The sequence below is a fragment of the Passer domesticus genome, chromosome 15 (assembly GCF_036417665.1).
Source record: "Passer domesticus isolate bPasDom1 chromosome 15, bPasDom1.hap1, whole genome shotgun sequence".
Taxonomy (NCBI): Eukaryota; Metazoa; Chordata; class Aves; order Passeriformes; family Passeridae; genus Passer; species Passer domesticus.
The window spans coordinates 7954174-7965828 of NC_087488.1; the positions used below are offsets into that span (position 1 = coordinate 7954174).

The following is an 11655-nucleotide window of genomic DNA, read 5'->3' on the forward strand; positions in this document are numbered from 1 at the left end:
AGTAGTTGTGGAACTACAAAGGCACAGAAATTGTAAAAGAGCAAGGATCATCTACAGAAGGCTTCTCAGTTCTCAGTTTGATCGGCTCTAAGAACAGCTAGCAGTAATAATGGACTTCCATCACAGCTCCACTACACGGGATCGTGTTACAGAAAAGGATTTAACTCTGAGCTCCCCAAGGAATTACTGTTCCTTTTTTGGCAATTCACAATTTTAGAAAAACTGAGCAGCTGCACCAAGATAGTTTTCAATGTAAATTTTGTCTGAAACAGAAAATGGTTATTTATAGATGTTTCTAGAGCAGGTGCTAAGTAATACAAGCTGTAGAGAAGAAAGATCTCGTAACAGGAGTTCATCATAATTGTTCTTGTCTCTAAAACTGGGGATTTTTTTTATGGTGATTGCTTCTCAATTCCAAATTAGCCTCATTTATCATCTATTAGGGCTTGGTTGGCATTTTTGCTTTGTTCATTTTGGGAGTTTTAACTACTTTTTTTTGCTTATGACCATATTTCTATGAAAAAATTAATAATATTACATTCTAATCATTAAATAAGTGCTATATTAATATTTTACAATTTTGATTCAAAACATTATCTGCATTTTTCACTTATTTTTTCACAATACAGAACTGGCATTGGGCTAACACTGCAGTACCCAGCATGGAAAAGGAAGTTTGTAGGATGTCTTCTTCCCAGGTAGATGTATATAGAGTGAATGTAACATTTCTGGAAATGTATTTGGTTTCCTCACAGGAAAAATAAAAAAGCTTTGACTACAGACTGTCACAATCAAAGTAGTTTACACAGCTAACGTGTATCTTGATGTTTTATTCTAATAAAAGTTATTTTAAATACAAAGTTAACTAATTATTTCTAGCAAGTAGCAATAACTGCCTCTAGCCAGTATCACTGCCACAGACAGATCAGAATTACAGAATCTCTCTCTTTATCATATTTAAGTTAATTGCCTTTTTTACTACAGAAATATAAAAGGAAAACATTGTATAAGGAGTTGTAATTTCAAACCACATTACTATGAGCCTTATTTTCCCACAAAATGCACCATGTGGGAATACACAAACTGTTTTTAGTGGAGCAGCCTAACAGATCTGTATTCTGGTTTCTAGCAGATGGAAATAGTTATTGTGGCTTCTCCACTGGTTTCTATGGGCCAGGTGCACAGCTCAAGGCTTTCTATCAAGGCTCTTCTCCCTCTTCAAGATTAGTGGATAAATAGGAATTGATGAAATCTGATTTAGGTGCGACAGAAGAAAATAAGGGTGGAGACTGTTGGTTATGCCAAAAATTTCTCTAGGAAGTCAGTGCTGGTGCTGAAGTCATAAAACTGGTTCTGCCTTTCAGAACAGACACAAGCTGATCCAATTCTTTAAGCTTTTATCCACTGACTTCTGTGAAAGATCTCAGCCTTTGCTGCACTCCTGGATTACTTTTCCAGGGGTGCAACACCTTACATGTGTCTTTGCTGGACTTTGTTATGCACTCCTGCTCTACGTGTCGCTGTGATGTATCCTGATATCTACTCAGTGTGATATTGGTATTATTCATAAAAACCATAAAGGGACTTTGCAAGAGAAATGTTGATCTAAAAGCAAGGAAAGAAATAACAAAACATGTCTATGTCTGGAGGCCACCAAAGATGTGGTTAGATTGTATACAGACAAGGTGATTAAATGTTTTGGTGTTAGTGAAAGGGATAGTCCTGCTCTTCATTCTATGTACTCTGAAATGTGAGGAAGGGCTGGAGGGCTTACCTGACCACAAGGCAAACAGCTTTAATTCATTAATCCAGTCAGTTCATGGAGTTTTACATCCTAGGCCCTGGAAAAAAGGCCAGAAACAACACAGAAAAAAAAAATATATATATATACATAAACAGCTGATCACCTACTGTGATCACCTACTGGTGACATGCAACTAAGTCCACCAGAGAAATCCATTTGGTAAACTAATGCACCAATGTCTTAATTTGAAAAGTCCTGTCAAACTCTAAGTACAGTAGAAATTAATTTATGCCTAATTATTTGAGATTGTATATAAGATATTGTGGCAAAAATGCTTTCTCTCTCAGTTGGCCAGAAATTTTTCCTATATGGCTGGTTAGAGTTCAAACATATTTCTCATAAGACACAAAGTAAATACAAAGTAGTCTCATCTTTTCAGTCAAACTCTAGGAAACTTCCCCCCAGGTAAAAGGCATAATACAGCTCATTCATCAGAGCTCTGGAGAATGATGCTCTCTCTTACAGCAATAATTCTCCTTCTACAGTTGGACTACTATTTCCCAAAGCTTACAGCCTTTAAGGGTAAGCTAATTTTTTGACAGATGTGCCCCAAACCACAAATCCTTGATAATTAAGCAATACATTTTTCACACATTGGAAACTGGGGAGCAATAACAGCAAAGGGTCTCTTCTGTGTCATCCCTCTAAGCAGCCACCATTCAAGTCCCAGCCTTTTTCCCTTGGCTGTACAGTGCCAGTGATGTATGCAATGACAAAACACAGGCAACAAATGGTTCAAAAAACGATGAGGAATTGTGGTTGTCATGGCCTGCTGCCTTTGTTTTCTGCACATGCTAACATTCAGAAGTTCCTCTCCTCAAGGGCATGAAAGCAAGCATGTAATGAATAAATCTTGATAAGCAATAGATCCCACTGACAGATCTCACTACACATCTAAAGCACACATTATTACAAAATCTATGTCCAGGAGTAAGAAAGACATTTTCTAGCTCAACAAGGTTCTTGTGCAACCTTCGTTTTTGAGTAATTTTGATAGCAGGGAGCTAATATTTAAAAAAGCCCAAACAAACAACCCTTTAAACACTTTTTTGGGAGAAGTGTGCTATACCAACTGGCTTTAATATGAGATGCTTTATACCTGAATTGAAATGTTGTTTATAAAGTAAAATATTGGATTCAGCCAACGAATGAAACAAAAGCCAGAAGCATTAAGAATAAATTCATTAAGTGACATTAAGGCTATTGTTACTTAGAAACTGTAGCTATGTTATGTTAGTAATTGTTCCATCGCCTTGTAAAATACACATTAAATCCTCTAAGCAGAACACTGATTTGTTATATGTAGACCATGCAAACACACAAAAAAATGGGATGATGGTATGGGATGATGGTTCTCCTACAGTGTTATTTACCTTTAGGGAATCATAAAAATATACCTTACTTAAGAGTAAAGTTACATTTCAGCTCTTGTTCAATTATGGGATTTACAGAGCTTGCACTGGCTTTCCAAACAATTACATGTTATGCTAATAAATGCTTGCTTTTTTAATTTGATTTTGCTTCAAAAGGATGGCAGAAATTAGCAGAGTTGGACAAAATAAGAAAGGATTTATTAACTACAATAATAATTTAACCATAAATCACAAAGTATTGCCAGGGAAGTATTTCTGCAGTTACATTACTGTAACTGAAATTCAAAAACTCCTCAAGATATCCTCTAAGAATAATTCAGACAGGTTAAGTTGGCCTGCGGAGTTGGCATCCTTACAGACAGCAATGGGAAAAAATGGAAGAAGAGAACTATCAACTGCAGAAAGAACAGGAAGAAAAAAGAGAAAAGGAAAACCAATTCTCAGATTTGTTTCTAAAAGGTATCTGTGTGACTCAGGAGTGACACCTGGAGACAATTTATAAAGACCAGTATGAGCTATATTTTCTGTTTGTTGTTTAGAAGAGTGGTTTTAGCACTGACAGTTCTAGTAAGGTATCAAATTGCTGAATGGGATTTCAAGAAATCAAATAATTTTTACTGGTGAAGGGAGTACAGTTGAAGGGGACGCAGCCAGCACAAAGCAGGAGCTGGTGCTTTGGAGTTGTACACAGACTCACACAAAAGTTTCAGACCTACAGCCTTCTCCCATGGGAGCAGAACACCTCCAGTTCCACATTGCTCTGGCAGAAAATGGGCACACCAAGCACTGAACATCCAGCCAGAGTGTTTCCTGCCACGAACCCAACTTGACTGTTGGTTTCATTAAACATCTGGAGAAACTGAAGACTTCCAGAAATCCTCATCAGTTCTTATTTGTGACATGTTAAATTGATATTACATAACAGAAATCAGTAACCTGGAAAAGATAAGAAAAATTTTATCTTTCACTTTTTAATTTCAGAAAAGTTGTTGGAAGTGTCTAAGCCAAAATAATAAAATTGGGACTCTGGATGGAAAATCAAAGTAAGTAATATCATCATGTCAGTGATTAAGGATTGAAATTCATCTGTCACAGAACAATAACTTGAGATCTGTTTACCACACATAATTTAAACAACAAAGTTTTGTTCTGGCACTGCTTCAGGGTTTCTCTGTTGAAGCTTGTGCCAACTTTTTTGCCTGACTGTACTTCAGAAATTCTGCTGGCATAATTACATAGCACTTACCAAGAGAAAGAGGGTTTTCTGCTAGGACTATAACATTCCCTTCACAAACAGCATTAGCTAGGCTGACAAAGGAATTCTTCTGGTTGTATAGTTGCTTCTACATTGATGGTTTTGTGCTGGCACAGCTCTTTTTTTCCCACTCACTAAGGCAACTGACCTACACTGTCAAATCTTATACTACAGGCTTGCTCTGATCCTCTCCAATTCTCTAAAGCTATTTACAGAATAAATCCCCCCAAAAAAAGTCTCTTATAAATCACCTCACCTCAACAATCCTAAAAATCTGCAAGAACAATGTACATACCAAAAAACACCACATTTTCTTCCCAAAAGTTATTGCAGTTCAAGGAACAGCAGCCTTACAGACAGTCATCTCCTAAAACAGTGTTAAAACTTTCTGAAACAGTTATTTTCAGAAATCCATGTTGTGTGAAGCACATGCTTTGACTGTATGGCTGGGAGGAGATAAGCTGTTCTAGGAATGGGGCACACACTGCTAGTAAATAAAAGAATGGAGCTATTAAAGGGTTCATCATGTTCATTAACTTTTACAAGCTGCACAGAACAATGCTGCTCTTAGACAAAATATTGTTTAATGTCATTTGCACACAGAGCAAAAACAAGAACAATGTGGATTTTGCCTGTTTGGTTCAGCACATTTTAATTAGACCACAGCTTTGAAAAGAGTGATGTTGCTGGTGCGACATTGAGTATTTCCAAAATAGATTAAAGAGCAAAACAACAGAAGAGAAAATGTTCCCTTAAAATAGTGATTAAAATAACAATAGTATAAACGCAGTCAATTAAATCACAGACAGTTTCTGTATCCCCCACTGTGTTCAAAGCTGACTTAGCTAGGAACCAGCTTATGGAGCAGAGGAAGTGCACAGCCCAGGAAAGCAGTCCTAATAGACTGCAAACCCTTGGGGCAAAGAAGATACCTTTTCATTTTTCTGACATTCCACATGTGCCAGAATAGTTATGTAACTGCCAAGGACAATGCATAAAAAAGGAATTGTGCAAGCAAGTTTGGATTAAGCCGATGCTTGTTGGAATGCCAGTGACATTTTTATGTTGGTACAATAGTTTTTACAGAATGTAAATATAATTTATTTCTTAATGTAAACACTTACATTTTGTAAATTTTTGTCCTGGCAACTTTAGCCAAATTCTCTAACTCATCAGAAGTTTGCGTACGGGACATTCACTTTTTTCAAATTCTCAGGTATAGCATCACAGTGTCAATGTCTGTTCTCTCTCAAGACAGGAGGGAAATTATAATTGATTTAACCACCACTACTCCAAAATAATTTCCCATGAAAATTGCTCTCTGGAATAAGAACACTGGCACAGAATACTTCTAGAGTAATTAAGCCTATTTAGGAGCAAGCTCACTTTTTCATTCTCACAATTCCATAAAGAAGTAATTATTTTCTGCAACAATGTTAACATGTTAACTAGCCATAGAAGAGCAGCTTTAAAAATCCCATGACGGTGTTATTCTTCCTTCATAACAATAATGCCATTCTGCTTTAGTCATTACTGAAACTAAAATCTTAAGGGATCTCTAGTGGACAACATGCTCCCTCAACTGGAATTCCAAAGAATTAAGAAGGTGAAAAGAAAGAACATGAAAATCCCACATGGAACCAGTTTTCTATTTCCCCCTCCCTTGAGACAGACAGCATGTAAAACTTTCCATATAAAACTTAAGTGTTATGAAACTCTTACCATATTTATAAAGCAGATCTGGCCCGGAGTTATTACAGTATCCAGCAGCTTCTCCATGGCAGGGAGTCCCTGAATCCAGAAAGGCTGTGAATAAACAGTGTGTTAATACTCAGCCATTCCTCAGCACACTTGTGCTCCAGCCCCTTCCCCAGCAATGTTCCTTTCTCTGGACATGATCCAGCACCTCAAGGTCCTTCCTGTCGTGAGGGGTCCATAACTGGACACAGCACTCAAGGTGTGGCCTCAGCAGTGGCAGTGACTGCACTGGTCCTGCTGGCCATGCTTCTTCTAAGGAAGTAAATTGTTAATTTTCTAATAAAAATATTGCTGATCTAAAAGAAAGCATAAGAACAGAAAAGCAGAGATCTGGATTGTGCTTCACAAGATTTCTTTTCAGCTGTTTCAGTATTTTGATTGACATGAAGCCTCCTCCCACCAATCCTACACCTGACTTTCAGATCTCTGAAACCACACAATCTCTGCCTTTCTTCAAAATAGATTCCCTCCTGTCTCTAACCCTCCTAGTCCTAGCTCAGTCACTGTTTACATCATTTAAGTGATCTCACTCTTCCCTTCCTTGGATGCGCGTTCTTTGCTCAGCACATTCCTTCCACATTAAGCAATCTCTCTGCTATTTACAACATTTTAACTGTCATATGTTTATCAGCTACACACAGGTTCTTCACAATGTGCACACCTTTGTTTCTTTTGAGCTTTGATAGCAAGAAACCCACACACACAACAGTTTTGACAGAAAGATTACTTACCTGAACTACTCTCGCTCTCCTATTTTTCAGGCTGGAGTCTCATGGTATGGAAACCACAGAAGAAATTCTGTCTAAAGAGGAACTGCACTGCCTGTGCATTCAAAGAGAGGCATTATGAGCAAAGATCCAACAAGAACCCACCTTACACACCTCTGAGATCTAAAAAATACAGAGTAACTAAGCAATGGATCACACACAGAGCTGAGAACTCTGAGCCTTCAATTAGAGTAACCTGAAAAAAGGGATGGCACTTGCAAAAAAATACCTTTCAGTCTTTCTTTTTAGAGATACACAGTCAAGGAGAATAAAGGTTGTGTATTCACATAGAAGTGAGACACACATAACTATATTTAAAAATAATAAGCTGAGCATGTGAGGTATTTAAGAGCTGAGAAGATGGACACAAAATTACAAACTGGCATTTTGGTGTAGCAATCCATGTATTTCTTTTGCTATCTAAAGGAACACCAATTAACTTTATGCCCTTTTTGAAGCCTGCAGTATGTGTTTAATTGTTCCAAAAGGAGAGATCAAGAAAAGCTTTAACTAGATTGGAGCCCTCAAAAAGAAGAATCCAGCTCCAAAGTATTCATTGCCAACCCACAATGAAATGTGAGACAAATTCTAAATTCCTTTGCAGATGTGGACTAATTCTATGATTAGACTGTGAAACAGAGCTTATGCTCTGGTGCTACATTTGGAAAACCAAAGGCTTTTATTTGAAATTCTTCCAATGAAATAGCTTCAAATACATTTCATTGAGGGAATTTGTGGACTGCAGTTCTGCCAATGCCCAGCACAGGGAGAGGAACAGGCCAGAAAGAGCATTTGTTAAATACAAGTAAATCAGTAAAACGATGTTTCCAGGCCAAGATATCTTATTTGGATTAGACATGGTCTTGTATAAATATAAAAGCCTCTTTATTCACTTACACTTCCACGAGCACCAGTAAAGCTCAGGAGAGACTTGGTTCTTAATGAAGCCATCATGCTGAAACATAGCTGCATTTTCTATTCTCTAGGCCTCAGCTACACCTCCACAGACTGCCTGGAATTTGCCAGGGTTTAAGAACATTAATTTATAAGTTCCTGGCACCTAGTCAAACTTCTAATAGTTTACCTCTTACCTCCTGTCCTTTCTTTTCCTAAGTAAATAACTTGTTTCTTTGGCTTTGTTTTTAAAGTCTCTTTCTGCCTTCAAAGCAATTCTAAATATCAGGTTACTCATTTAGGTGTGTAACTACTGTACACATTTGAATACCTTTAAATATCAGGGTATGGCTCACACTGTGTCACTCCAATCCCAGCCTGCTGCCACACCAGAAAGGGAAGTTGTATTCCTTTCCTGCTCCTCCCAGTCTCAGCCAAAATGTTTCTTCCCATGTTGCAGAAGCTCAGGAAGTTACTTGATGTCAAGGTAGGCTGAGTCAATTCAGTCATAACTCAGCACCCTAAAACAACTCTCTTTCCATTTTAAGGCTGTTGGTAGTTTATGGAATTTTAAAAATTTACCTGTTGGTGGTGAGCAAGTAACTTCTTGAAGCTATCAACCTGTTTGGAGCTTCTAGTGAAAGCCATCTTTCTCTTCTGCTTCAGTTCACATGGCTAAAGCATTGGTATTTCATAGGTGTCCCTGGCAGGCTGCAAAGTGCTTGTGGGAGCTTGGGTGGAAGTTACTACCAAAGTACAGACCACTGTTTCTAACACCATGTGAGCAGAGCCCTCCTCTTCACTGCTACAGGACTGGCTCACCACAGACTGCAAATTAGAGGTGAAGCTGCCTTGGGCTGGTTTATTGTATTAAAAACTTGCTCTCACCAAAAAATAAGTCCTGTTCCCCATTCTTGCTTTATACCAGCCCTGGAATTTTTCAAATGCCTCTTATTTGATTCATCTGAGTATCACAGGAGGAAAAAGAAAATGGATGATTCTGTCACTAAATTCAATGAGCTGGACAGACTCAGCACAGGGTCTAACAGCTCAGAGGCAGCACAAGGATGGTAGAACTGCAGTTGTGGAGTGACAATTTCTTTGCCCCTCAGTCATCATAGGTTAACCCTAAGCTGGGCCAGACTCCTCTTTTCTAAGCAGTCTTGATCTCTGAAGTGATTAATGACATGAGAATGGATTTGTATGGGTGGTTCTCAATAAGAAAAGCATTTCAGCATTTATTAAATGAAGAGCTGGTATATTTATTCTAAACATTTTGATACAAAAGAGATTTAAACAAGAAAAGCTTCAATAACGCTTTAAAACCTCAAGCAAACAGGACCATTTACACTCCAGTGGACATTTTGCCAGTAAAATTATCATAATTCCACTTTTGTTTTGAGTACCAGCTGTTCCGAAGTGGAAAAACAAACTACTAGCCCTGTTAAAAATTTAGTGTTTGAGTTTACACAATTCCTATGTGTGACAGCCTGCAAAACAGGTTTGTGCACTCTGAAGGACATCTGGCATCTTGAAATTCTGTGGACTAATTGTTTATATCCTAGCAAGTACCTAGGGAATAAGTACATGTCAAGGAAGGAAGAAAGGTTGTGAAACAGAAGTAATTCTTTTCCCCTCAAATCAGTGGTATTATACACTTCTGTACCTCTGATCAAACGCATATTTGGCCCTACTCCCCTTACACAAACACAAAAAAATTATCACAACTCAGTGCTTTAGGAGCCATCAGAAAGAAGGCCCATTTCAGAAAACTTCAAGAAGATTTTTTAAGGAATGCCAAAACGTGTGCAAGAATTGCTGTCTCTGTGTTCCTTGTGCTGGTCATCTTAAGGTACATCTTAACTGCTCAGAAAAGGCAGCACTGGCCCCAGTTAAGGCTTTCCTGGCCTGCAGGCTGTGTCAGGGCTCAGACAAAACACAAGCTTGCAGTGCAGCGTGGCACTCGTTATAAACCTGAGCTGTGAATGCTCACAGTGACAGTAAAAACTGCTCAGTAGCAAGTCCCTCTGTCAGCAGAATGCATGCAGCTTGCTCTCCACTGGCGTTTTATCTATTATTCAACACTCGTAATCCCCGAGTGCTGAAGTGGTGCTACCTTGTTTCTATACTATATGAAATGTATCAAACACCTCTGGCTAATAAATGTCACATAACAAGCAAAGGTTAGAGAGAAAACAAAAACAATGTACTGTGTACTACTTTGCCTTTTGTTAAAGAGAAAAGTGATTGCCATGCACAGCTGGGACTTACTTGCAGCTTGACAAAATTCCAACTACTACAACAGTAGTACAGGTGAGACTCTTCCTTAATTGTACTCAATTTGAAAAACAGAGACTGACAATGTCTGAAAACTGGAGACTAACTCTGTGCCAGAGATCGGGTTTGGGTTGAACTCTCAGTGGTGCTTGAAGGAAAGGCTTCCACTTAGGCAGAGGTTTTTAGTCTCTAATTATAAGTGATACTTTTTCTTCCAAAATGAACTTTCTGTGGTGTTAGTGGGGCTTTGGTTTTGTTGTTCTTTTGGGGTTTTTTTGTTTGTTTGTTTGTTTGTTTGTTTTTCCTTTTGTAAGTGCTACCCTGCACACTAATGTTTTCCCTGGTTATGATCTGTTGGAAGCCCACGTTTCCATTAACATTTGTAGAAGTTTTTGTTTGTCCATGGCCCACATGTTGCTCCTGGTGTGCAGCCAGAAACCCTCTGGTTCTCATGTCAGGATTACGTTACAGAAATGCCCCCTCAGGAAAGCTTTTGCTCCCCAACCAAAACTGCCCAGGACTCTCTACCAAACGGGGATATTTCATTTTCAGTTCTAAGACCACCTGCCTTAAAAACACTGTAATCTGTCCCACAGTGTTCTGATATGAATAATGCTGAAATGACTTGGTCCTCACATGTCAGCACTCCAAGAAACTCCCAAATATTTGCTTTGTGTAGTTACAAACACACTGTACCTCATGGGACAGAGTGCTGCCGCAGCCCGTGCAGCCCCATAACCAAAACCTACCTGTGTCCCCTCTGTTCTGCGCTGTTTCCTCCAAATATACATCACTTCAAGCGATCTTTTTTTGGGTTTGTTTGTTGAGATTTTGTTTTAGAAGCTTCTAAGGGTCACACCAGTGGAGGGAGGGCCTCAGTATTTGGAAAGTCCTACTGAGTGGCTTAACGGGATGAGTTTTTTACATGGTAACAACCAAGTCAGGGTGTCCTACAGCATGACCAAAAGTGGAACTTTCCATGCACGCTGTCCCCTTTTGGCTGGACAGGTACGGCAGCGTTCCTCGGGCACCCCGAGGGAGGGCGTGTGCTCCCACAGCTCCCCCGGGAGCCGCCGCTGCTCCCCAGCGCGGGTTCGGGGCGAAGCGCTGGGAGCTGGCCCGGGCGGTTCCTGCCCCCTGTCCTGTCCCTGTGCACCTCAGGACGGGTTCTCGGTGATTTTTCACCGCCGGGAGCCGACCCGGGCGGCTCCCGTCCCGCCTGAGGCGTTCGCGCCAACTCCGCGCTCCGCGTGCCCCTGGAAAAGGGGGCGGGGCCGGCGGGGACGCACGGCGCGCGCGGGGGCCGCCGGGAGTTGCAGTTCCTGAGCGCGCAAGGAACGCAGGCAACTCCATTTCCCGTCCGTCCTCGGGAGGCGGGGCGCGGGTGCTCGCGCGAGGCATGACGGGTATTGTAGTTCTTGCGCCGCGCCTCGGACGTGCGGCAGGAGGAGGGCCGGGGGAGATAAAAACTACTACGATGGCGGTAGGAGAGGCTGCCGGGAGGGGGTACGGCGGCCCGAGAGGCCA

General features: G+C 40.2%; 1 long non-coding RNA gene across 1 annotated transcript; it reads right to left on the minus strand.

Annotated features, from left to right (window-relative positions):
• LOC135281255 (uncharacterized) lies at positions 1-11168 on the minus strand. The gene is made up of 6 exons (XR_010347968.1): positions 10878-11168; positions 6922-7012; positions 6155-6238; positions 3890-4113; positions 1775-1841; positions 1-263 (listed from the first exon to the last, which is right to left on the minus strand). It is a non-coding gene; the product is annotated as an uncharacterized LOC135281255 (long non-coding RNA).
• Between the last annotated feature and the right edge of the window lie 487 nt (positions 11169-11655).